The sequence below is a fragment of the Rhinichthys klamathensis genome, unplaced genomic scaffold, assembly GCF_029890125.1.
Source record: "Rhinichthys klamathensis goyatoka isolate OS25496 unplaced genomic scaffold, OSU_Roscu_1.1 h1tg000303l_1, whole genome shotgun sequence".
NCBI classification, from domain to species: Eukaryota; Metazoa; Chordata; class Actinopteri; order Cypriniformes; family Leuciscidae; genus Rhinichthys; species Rhinichthys klamathensis.
The window spans coordinates 724,927-737,429 of record NW_026606822.1 but is presented as its reverse complement, the minus strand read 5'-3'; positions in this window follow the sequence as shown (position 1 = coordinate 737,429).

Here is a 12,503-nt window from a genome sequence, read left to right as displayed (position 1 = left end):
AACCTGAATTGTTCATTGCCGTGCACATAAACCTACAGAGAGCAAGTGCTTTCAGATATAATCAAATACATTTAAAACATATAGCATTTGTTTGTCCATGCTAGCCTCCATCAGAAGTTTATTTATCTTTCAAATCCCATTCCTCCTTCAAGCTCTTAATGAAGTTTTAACTCGTTCAGGGTTTAAAAGAATTTGCCAAGCAAGTCATTTAAATAAAAGAACATTTAACTAAATCAGTATATTAAACACACACTGACTTTTAAATAAACCTACACAAGTTTGCTCTAGCTGAATACTGAACATTTGTTCAGCACAGCAAATCCTCACAGTCATACTGCTTTAAATGAAATAAATACAGATTTGCTTTGGCTGTGACGAGACGTTTTGTGAACAAGGTTTTTGCTACAGGCAGACAGATAGGGTTAATGTATTCAGAGCTCTGCTGCAATTTGTACCCTTCTCAATGAGTCAATGGGGGTTAACTGAGAGCTATCAGCTCTGATGCGTCTAGATGGATTGGATGAATGTTTAAAATGTCACACCATAAGCTGCATTCACCTTGAAGGAAACATTCAATAGTACATCCTTAAGGGCAGATCCTTATCTCTGCATTTAGAACCATTTCCAATGTTTGACCACCATGTCGGATTAATGACATTAACTGAGCTTGACAAAGACCCCCAACACTAATATACTTTATTTACCTTATTTTGCTTCATCAAAATAGTTTTACTGTTACAAATCTATCAATGCATATACCAGCTAAATGTACAAGCTATAAGGACAATAAACACAAAATCAGAATTGTAACTTTCACATATTTTGTCATAATTTATTTAAGTTATATATCTCATTTCCCCCCCCCAATATACAAATGAGTGTATACAACATATACTGTATTTAATATTTTAAAAAAGGAAGTTGGACGGGACATATTGAAATGTTCATCCTTTTTTTATTTAGATCTCATAGGAAAATGTACCAATTTTATGAAGAGGCGATTTCGTATAAATTAGTACAATGTGAATTGTATGAAAACTTGTAATTTTTAGAGAAAAAAGCATGAAGGTCCACCCATAACCACCGAATTAGATCATGTGAATTTGTATAAATTATAGCCAATTTGTGTAAAGTAATGAGAATAGTTATGAATTGGGATTGTGTTGTTTAAAGCTTACATTACTGCTGTTACATACTTGCTATTGCTAATCAGAGTGCAGGTAGTATTAGGGGAGGGGCATTCCTATTCTAGAGCATTTGATTGGACAAAAAATATTGAGTGCAAGATGAATCATCAGTAGGCCTATATACTTTTGGTCCATTTCCCTGGAAGAAAAAGACTGGAAATGTTGTGTATGAATAGCAGACACAGACTTAAAGCCACAAAGCCTCCATTAGTTGCCATGCAGTGTTATTTTATTTTCTGTCTGCTCTACAGATCACATTGCTTTATCACACATAGGCTTTGCTCAAGGTCACAGATACAAACGAATCTGTAAATGATGTCAGGACCAATTGTAACTGAAAATATGATAATTCTCACGTTTGCACGGTACAATCGCTTTAAAGGTCATCCGGAATGAAAAGCAGATGAAGAATGCAAGGAAAACAGAAGTGCTTCCCTAATTGTTTTTAGTGCCTTTCTGCTGTTGCCAAGGAAACTAATGTGTGTGTGTGTGTGTGTGTGTGTGTGTGTGTGTGTGTGTGTGTGTGTGTGTGTGTGTGTGTGTGTGTGCGTGTGTGTGTGTGTGTGTGTGTGTATAGAAGTTTGTGTATAGCAGCTGAGCTATACGGTCACATAATCACAGGAAAGGCTAATTTGTTCTTTTTGCCTTTCACACACAGATGCACATGAAAGTGTAGATGAAAAAAATCCTGAGTTCTTGGACCCAAATATGACTCTTTATTTCAAAAGACATCAGGTTAAAGGTTAAAGCTTTTGTCCCATAGATGTTCTTTGTCTATAGTTCAAACTGCTGGATGATTTTTCTCTCTCTCTCATTATTTAGAAGCTATCGTGATAAATCAGTTTTTCAAATGTATATGAGAGGTAATCAAAATCACTTGTGCATCTAACAACCTCGAAGGTCCTCAATAAGATGTGAAACACTGAATCACAGCATTTTCACATAATGATGCATATAGATTTGTCTGAACATGTTCCAGCTGAGAACAAAGAGAAAAAACAGAGTTTGCTATCGGACAACAGAACAGACAACACACTGACCAGTGCATTTCACATTGAGATGAGTCACACTGTCGAACGAGATGAAGACTTTTCACAATTATACACAAGTCAAAGTTAGATTTAAAGGGATAATTCACCCAAAAATTATTGTTGTTCCGAACCTATGTGAGTTTCTTTCTTCTGTTGAACACAAAAGAAGATATTTTGAAGACTGTTGGTAATCAGTTGACGGCAGCCAATGACTTTCATAGTTGTAAAAGAAAAATATTGGAACCAATGGCTGCCGTCAACTGTCACCAACATTCTTTAAAATAACTTATTTTGTGTTCAACAGGAGAAAGAATCTTAGGTTTGGAACAACATTTATGAATAGTCATTTGAAGCGTATTGTATACAGCAAAAATAGCCTGTTTTTAGCCTCTATTTGACTTGCAGAATCGTCGAGAAGTCTGCAAGCTGATTAGATAGCGTGGTGAAGGTTTATAGGCCTATGGTTGTTAATGAATGGGACGCTAAATGTAATTATTGTTTTAATAAGATCTTCACAATAAATAGCATGAATAAACCAAGTGTCCTCCATGATTCCAGTTTTTTCCGACAACAAAGCACTTGAATGTGACGAGCTCGTAATCACGACTTTAGTAGTGGGAAAGTGGGAAACTCCCGATAGCATATGAAGGGACCATAAATATGGTGCATTGAGTCATGTCGGAAAGATAGTATTTAGGAGCTGAATGCTGAATGGGACGTGTCAGTGAGAAACGTGGCAGAATACCACAATACTTACAGGTATTTAGCAGTAGCATTGTCAGGCTTTTTTATTTAGGCTACTAAAATAAGCCAATTGCCTGCACAAAATATAATAGCATTGTAATATAACAATATAATATGTAAGGATAAAGTTTACAGGGGCTTCACAAAATAATTCACAACATAAAAAAGCAAAACTCACCTGATGCACTTTCTTGGTTCTTCATTTTCTAGAAGTTGAGTTTGAAAACCTTGCTGTGTTTTTGTGTAGCTGGTTAATTAAGAGAAGGTTTACTGCCTTGCTCCGGCGAAAGTGACTTGACATAGGTTACCTGATGTCGTAAACACGACTTTCCAACTCGTAAATACGAACTTCCCAGGAGGATTTGCCACATACTTTCTGCGTCGGTGGAAGAATACTCATGAAAGAACCATTGACAGAAAATGGAAATTGAACCTCAAAAGACAATTTTGAAGAAACTGTGATTTACTCGCACTTGATGCATTTAAAGTTTGGCTTTAGCATGTTTATATTTGCAATAATCCAGCAAGCATAAAATACATACCAAATATAAATACTGTTTAAAATAGTCCAGTTATATTTTTCTTAAAGAGCTTTTTGCAGAGCATTCTGGGACTTGCCTTTGCAGTGAAAATGATGCTGCCATGGAATAAGATGCCATAAAATGTTAGGCAGCTCACTGTAGGTTTTGGAACATAGCCTAATATGTGTGAAGTGCAAGACAAATTCTCATTATGACATCAACTGTTCTCTAGTGGACATCAGAACCCCTAACAACTTCAAAACTTCCTTAGAGCACTCAGTCCACTTCTTTTCCCTGGGTCTCTTTCATCACATTTCATCTCCCTTATTAGCATATTCTGAGTTTTTGATCTTGCATCAGCTTCTTCGATTTTTACGTAATGTTGGCTATAAAATATACCTGCTGAATAATCATTTGAGAGGATATTGAAGTTGTGGGGGCTGGTTAAAGCTAGTTTAGAGCCCTGTGGAAAGTGTCTGAAGTGGGCAGCACTTTGACGGAGATAAAAATAAAATTTCACTCCTGCAGGGGAATAAAGCGTAGAGATAAATTTTACACACACACAGACAGTCTGAAAGTGTGGGAGAGAGCTGCTTTCTCTGGACCGTTACCCTTCTGATCGATACAGTCTGATCTACTGAACCATAGAGTTTTAAGGGAAGGGCAGGATATGCATGTGTGCAGGTCTTTGTGCAATAAGGAAAAATAGATAAAAATGCAATAAGAAGTCTTTGTCACTCTTGAATCATTATTAACAGATTGCAAGAACTATCAATATGGGCTGATTTAAAATATCATAAAAAGGTGGAAAGGCACGTATTGAATGACAGCAGGATTAACAAATGGACAGATAAATCAAGAGGACAGTGTGTATCACACTCTCGTCTCCATGGACACCAATTGGATACCATGTTAACATTACGAGAAAGCTGTTAACAAGATGTGGTGTTTTGTCCAAACAATCTATAACTTTTCCAGACTTAGATACACATTTAGTTATTTATCATTAAACAAACCAATTTGAACAAATACAAATAATAAATGAAAAAATTAAAATAATTAAAAATATCATTTGCATTTTTAATAGGCCGAATGGCCTACATATATATAATATATAGACCTTATGCACCAGAGAAACTAGGGCGCCGCCATCTTTAGAAGATTGTCTTTGAACTTCCGTTTTTGCGGTTGCTCTGTATACTATGGCATCGCTGTCCAGGAGTAATTAGCTGGTGAAGTTGATTTACTTATTGTAGAGTTAACGAAAGTTATCATGAGCATTGTAATGTTTATGATAAGCATTGTAAAGCATATGTCTTAACAAATGGACCTTGGGAATTGTTTAAACGAGCCGTTCATTCATAACTACGCAAGATCGCTGTGAAAATACAGACCGGAAGTCAAAAGACTATGAGCTCAGCGCGGAAAAGGGGCGTGGCTACATAAGGTCTTATAGAGAGAGAGAGAAATAAAAACATTTCAAACAAAGAAATAGTGAAAAATGTCTTGCTATTTAATTTCTATACTGTCACTGTAAAAATTCTATGATCAAAAAGTCATGGCAACATGTTTTTCTGTTACTTTAACTCATCAAAATAATTCAAATAGTTTTGACTTTTCAACAATTTCAACTGGTTCAACTAGACAAGATTAAAAAAAATGTTGAAATGATGCAGCCAATTTGATTATCCTTAAAAATCTAGGTATACCTAAACTTAAGTTTTTAAGTTGAATTGGGGGATTTTATTTTTCAAGCATGCTATTACAGTGCAACAAATCTTCGTAAGTATTTATAAACTGAACTAAATCAGAAAATTAGTTCAAAGGATGAATAAAACAGCTTCATGATTTAAGTAGACTGCTGCAAGTTTAGTACTTTCATAATTATTATCAAAGTAAAGCAGTATGTTGAAATCAGAAAGCTTTTACGTTCAATATTACATATTCTATTCACGGCCACAAGTAGTTTCAGCATTATCATCTTTACAAGGCGACAAAATTGAAAGCGTTCCTTGTGCTCTGGTTTTTATCTGAGTGTTAAATAAATGCGCTGGTCAATTCATTTCCAGCTAAGCCTTTGGAGTAGAAGCTGATCCCACATATTACTTCTCTGTATCATAATATTTGGGTACATTTAAGCCAGGGATTAATTTCCTGAAGTGGAAGAACAGAAATTGAAGATACTGTAGCTTCACTTTGCATGGACGAAGTGGTCTTTTGGAGTAGCGTTTGAGAGCTCAAATACTACACATCTCAGCACGCTTTGGGTCAAGAGTTGAGAATGATGGGGAATTCAGGCTGAAGGGTAACATATGAGAGCGTGCCACAACATTTCCATATACAACCCCCACAGGGACTGCACCAGGTTTGGAGTACTGATAAATAATTAATCTGTTTTCTGTCGTTCCCATTTGGCCTGCTTATTTCTCATGGCATTCTGTATCCCTCACTTCCTTCATAATATTCCCTACATCCCTCTCTTTCTCTCTCTCCCAATGCAATCAGAGTCTGTACTGTCATTCTGGTGATCAGCCTAATGACAGTCAATCTTTCTAGTTTGCCAAACAATTGTGCGGAGCCTATATTGCATAATTTGTTTCAGGAAGTCAACAATCTATACGCAATTTTCTGTTTCGGAGATGAAATATTTCTGTCACACAATCACTCTACCATGAAAAGATGCAATCAGCCTGGAAACCATAATGTATTTGCCTTTCTCTTGTCATAGTCACAAATAAGATCAAATAGAGCACATAGGCTAACAGCCTACACCCTACAAAGATGACCAATGTTCAAGTAAAGGGCATTTATTTCCCTTAAATACACTTTAGAACAATAATTTAATACTTTTAATGCTTTAGGTATTTTATAAATTTGTCATTGTGGTATAGTCTCAAACCCTACAACAATAAATATTGATATAGAAAGCTAAAGAATTTGCTTAGTGATTGAAAATTGTAATTATCGTGCAGATAATACCTGATAAGTGGAGCGACTGTATAAACAGAAGCTTAAAAAGATTGGTACTTTACCTAGCATGGTTCTGAATTTAAATATCAGAGAGTTCTGGTTTGGAATTTCAATTTTATGGGAAATAATTAATATGTCATAAAGTCATAAAGTGATTACTGTCATATTTTAATAGTTTCAATTAAAGGGGTCATATAATGCCATTTTTGTACAAGCTAGTATGATTCTTTAGGGTCTAAATTAAAAGTTTGTAATATACTTTAATTAAAAATTCTCATTAGTATTGTAAGAAAACACTTATTTTACCTGGTCAAAAACAGCTCTGTTTTTAGCACGCCGTTTCAGTGCATATGACTTTAAATGATAATGAGCTTTGCTCACCCCGCCCCTCTGTTCTGTGCGTACACCGTTTGTAACACAATAATACACAAACCATAACGCGTTGTTCAGTATAAATGTGGGATTATGAATTATATTGAGAACATCATAAATAGAAAACATGCCGTAATGTACCCTAAGTGTAAACCTTAGACGCATTCATTGTGAAGCGTGCAGCTAGCGATTTACAAAGATTAATATAAATATTAATATAAAGTTTAATAAAACGTTACACTCACTTCAGTTGTTCTAGACAGAGGTTCAGCAGGAACACGAATAGCTGGTACCGATCCTTTTTTCATGAGCAGCTTCTTAGCAAAACCAGCTCATACTGACCCTTGTTTATAAAGCAGTCTGGTGAGAAATGATTCGCGCAAACATGAAAGCATTGACGTTGCTCGTGGGGAATATTGTGTTGGTTATTACACCCAAGAACAGAACACCACAATCGCTTAGACGCCATTCTGCTCATAGACAGCTCCAGCATATCAACAATGACCGCGCCGGTCCGCGCACTGCGCGTAGACTATGATTGACAGCTCCCTCACGAGCGAGGGCGGGTCTGTGTTGAAACGCTGCAGTCAATCAACAATCGTGGGACGGGCTTCCGAGCGTGTGACGTCACACGGTCGAACGGCTCGATTTGAGGCAGGGGAAAACATATAAGGAGATTAAAACAAAAACACTGGATGGATTTTTATCATTTTATGATGGTTGTGTACAGGCACTGCCAACACACATTTCAGTACAATCAACTTGTAAAAGTGCATGTACCATTATATGACCCCTTTAAAGACGATTCGTTACGATTGCATTAGGTGGTTGTTGTATGTTTGTGTTTTATTCTCGGAATGTTTTTGAGCAAAATCAGTTCAGTGAATGATTCAATGACTCCCTCATAAAGACGGCTATCTTCATGACTTTCCTGAATGAATGAGTGTTTTGAATGAATCGGACGAATGAATGAAAAGGTCTCAGTGGCCCTGTCTCAAATGGCACACTTCATGTGCACTTGCGGTCTTGTGGACTTACAATGGCCACCAAGCAGCATTACGTCACAAAAGTGTGGACCCGGAGGAAGATCGTGAAGGGTTTCATTTGGGATATAGGGCTAATGACTCACTCAAAATCACTTGTCACCACACACTCCAGAAATATGGTGTTACCAAAGAGTTACTAAAAATGCCTGTCCTGCACTACTTTTGAATCTGCGTGATAGGTGTAGTCCAATTCCCGAATGAAGGACTTTTAAAAGCCAGTTTTTTGCTAAATCAAAAACATCCCTATAGCTAAGCTAAGCCAAGCTAAGCTTGTTTCCAACACAGAATTTTATTTTTAAACAAATTGCGACTTTCTATCTCACTTATCTTTAATAAAAAAAAAAAAAAAAGCACATGTAGAACTATATTTTATTAGCCAGTTATTTTAGTAAATTCAAAACATGCGGCATAGGAGCGGAGTGTAGTCGAATGAATGACTCTAATGAGTCGATTCTTTTTTAGTGAATCAAACATCAAACTTTGAGACCTGATTTAAATCGCTGTACAGACTGGTTGTTCATATGACAATAGTGCAAATATCTAGGCTAGTTGAAGACAATTATTGGATTGCATTTATTCTCTACACAAATCTGTGTAAACACACATTTTGCAAGAATTGTTTTAAATGCAAAAAATCTCAATGAAACTCAAAACGGTTAGGAAAACATCCTACTCAGAGAGATCATTATGTGCCTCACTCACTCATTCTGTCTGTCTAACAGCGCCTCCACTAACAAGCAGGCTTTTTGTAGATTCAGGTCACAATGACTAGTGCCTCCCCCTGATTTTTGCACTCTGATGTGACCATGCTCTGGGGCTGAAGGTCATTACTTCTACTGGAGCTTTTCTCATTGGCCCAATTATCTCATTTTGAAACTAAAGTGGGCTCTTATGTTCCTGCAGTGCATTCTGGGTCACTGTATAGAGTGTGTGCTCTCCATTGCCCGTGGACAATTTAACCACCCTCCAGGTTGTATGAAATAAAATGATAAAGTAATGGCAGCTCATGGATTTTACACAGTGTCAAATGAAATCATTTGTATTGCAACACAGTTCCCATCACATGTTGCACATGCACATGTTTGTGCACAGACAAGGAATAGACTAGAGTAAGTATAATTGCCCATGCATTGAATCAATCAAAGTTTTCAACACTTGCACTATTTGTGCTACAGATATGAATGAGGTGTTAAATTAAATGGTTTGTATAAGGAGTGTATTGAAAGCAGTCAGACAATAAATGAGCGAAAAAATACTATAGACTATGCGACATCAATCAGAGAGACCTGGGGAAGGAAACATTAATCTAGTTATCCACATCCTTTGCAGCATTAATCAATAATGTTTGCAGTATTAATCAATCATTTCTGCCTTTCTCTCTCTTACGTTTTTGTAAGGCAAAAATGATTGCTGATTGAATGTGCTGGAGATAAGGCCCTAGTGCTTCAAGGGAGTCGTTCACTTGCTATTTTAAGTGAGGTGAAACCACACTGGCATCCCCGTGTCCTATCATTCCAGTCCTCACTGCCTTCCTCTACAGTAAAATGATGCACAAATATCTAAGGGCAAAATATATCCAGAATTTATTGAAGGATTGGCAGTAAAGGTCAAGAGTACACTGGAAAGCAGAAGGGTTTCATTGGCTGCATGTGTCTGTAATCGCATACTGTACCCTACCATATAGTAGGTGAAAAACAGTATGTGACAAAAGAATTCGCAGTACTGTGTATTCGATGGACACTTTACTATCCCATGAGGCCACGGGAGAGGATTTAAGAATGGCTGTGAAGTGATGCAACTGACGCTGGTAGGTCACATGATAATGACAACAATTGTATACAAACACTGGACTTTTTAAAAAGAAAGAAAACAAGCCTTTGATTAATATACAGAAATTTTATATCCAACCTTGCTATTATCATTGGAACGTTAACTTAAAGTGAAAAATACAAAACAACAGGTTTATCCCCTGTGTTGCTAGGTTAAACTTTCACAACAGAGTCCAGGTATGGGGATGATGATGAGAGCTCATTCAGTGATAGTATTTGTACAACTATTGCCTCCCTTGCATTTGCAGTACTTGCAACAACGGATACCAGTGTAAGACTGAAGAAAACTGGTTGAAGGAATCAACCTCACCACAGATCTATAAGGCAAAGGACCTTGCTTGCACATTAACATTTGAACATCACACACACACACACACACACACACACACACACACACACCACGCACCCCCCTTCACCTTATCTACATTTTCTCTCTCTCTCAGTCAGTAACACTAAAAAACGCACACAAGTATATATATGGTTTAATGTGAATGATTATTGTGTTTAGTATCATTTTAAATGTCCCAGAGTGAGTGGTTCAGATGTCTCATTCCAAAAGAGTAAAACAAAAGGTAATAAGGTTTTTTTTAGTAGTTTAGGGATATCTGGCACACAAATGAATGTGGTCTCCTACTCCCAGAAGGTGTGAACTCAATGCTAATTTCCACTGTTAGCAAATGGTACCATGTAAATCAACTTCTGCCCCCAGTAAGTCTGGGAGGGTGAACAGTAAATTTCCACTGTGAACACAGGTTTACATATGAAATGAGGTCTGGCTATTTAATGGAATGCAGCAAGGGATCGTGGCTTTTTTCTGTATCTCAGATCAGCCCGTGAGGTTAGCTCATGTAGTTCTTAAATGTTGGGTTTGCATCTATTTCTCTTATCAGAGCATTTGATGTCTTGTATTGATGATATTTGAACTGATTATGAAATTGGCATAATACTTTTACCTGACATAATAAATTGTTATATTTGATTATTCTAACAGACTTTGACTTTATTTTCATTGGAGTTAAAAGGAATAGTCAAACATTAACATATATTTAATGATGCACAGATATCATTGAAAAACTTTCATTTTATGGAGTCAGATGAAACGAGTTAATACATAAGATAAAATGTATTGTATTTAATTAAAAATCCCTTTGCCATGATGGGAAAAGACGGAACACTGCGTGATACCTTCACCTCTAATCGATGCCGCCATTGGATCGAATTAGACGGACCTACACCAGCTACCCGACAGGGACACCCATCCTTGTGTGCACACTTGCCACACAAGCAGGAGATGGCAAACCTTCAGGTTTTGAGATTACAATCTCAGGGACTAAAAAACTGCCCTTTCTTACAAAACCATAAGTATCTGCATTTAAGATCGAGGTGGCGTCTGTAAATGGTGCTTGGACCTAAAGCTGCTGTTGATAATAGGCTCGTTGTATATGTTTTCTTGCATTAGTTGAGGTGGGGGGTATCTGGACCTTTTTTATCGGGGACACAACTTCAGCAGCTTAGTCCCAAATTGTGATTTGGCACTCTTCCTCAAGTAACCATCTTTGTCAACCAAGAAGAATGCAGAGTTGGTGATCTCATGCTGGAGTAGCTCCTCAACTGTGAACCCCCGGTGACACTCATACTCAATAAACATGAGAGCTTTGATTGTCTCATCTTTGATGTCTGCTTTGGAAGCCAAATTCAAGGTCGTCTTTGGCAAAGTAAACTTGACTTTACTAATTTTTGAGTGTATCGATATCGACTTATTTCTGAGTCGATCATCGATAAATATAGCACAAGCAGCACTGCCCTCTGTGATACAGCACGTCTACATTTACGTTGGTCACAATTTCTCCAGTGAGAGTATTTAAATACACAAAATTACAACTCATATGATAATGACACGTAATAAGTGTACACGCCAACGCAAAGAATAAAGAGTAGATTTTCTTATTTATTTTGATCTCAAGTTATCTTGCTTGACAGCCATGTGCTCTGCTATGACCTCAGGTCACTATGGCTACCAAGTAAACTTTTGTCAAAAAAAAAGTTGGAGTTGATGACATGATGACAGCAATATTTCGAATAGGTAGGAAATGTAAGTTTTAAAGTTTAGGTTAATAAATAACTGGCAATTCCTGTATGTTGGTAGTTGTATATAATAGGTTGACTGTTTTTTAGCCATTTTCTTTATATCAAATCAGAATGCTTACACTCTTCTATGACCTTATAACCATGGTCATTGTGATCACCTCAGAAAATATGTAGCTTCAAGGGTTTATATGTATGCATATTTAATGAGATATTGCCTCATTTGCATATTTTAGACAAAGTGTAATACAAAAAGTATTTATCTTAATATGAAGATAAATCTGGTAGAAATGTATGAGAATATCTATAAAGGGAAGAAAAAGTCCTATTCACCTGTAGTGTGATAATAGTGTCCCGTTGTGGTCATTTTCAGGACTTTCGTCCCGGGTAGAGATTTTGGCACACATCCCACGTTGTTCAATGGGGTAATATTATTCTATAACAGTTGAGATATTCTCCGCTAAATGAAGTGCATACAAATCTTACCCAGGACCTCTACTAAACATGGCGCATGTAATACATCCCGATTATATTCATACTACACAGATTCATACTATATAGAATTTTTTTTTTTAGCATTCGCCAAGTAAGTACTCATTCAAAATAAGTGCCTACTCAAGAGAGTATGCGGTTTCGGATGCAGCCAGAGTGTGAATCAGTTTAAAGATCATATCATACAAGATTAATTACAAGGTCATTTGAATGGTCTGAGCCATAG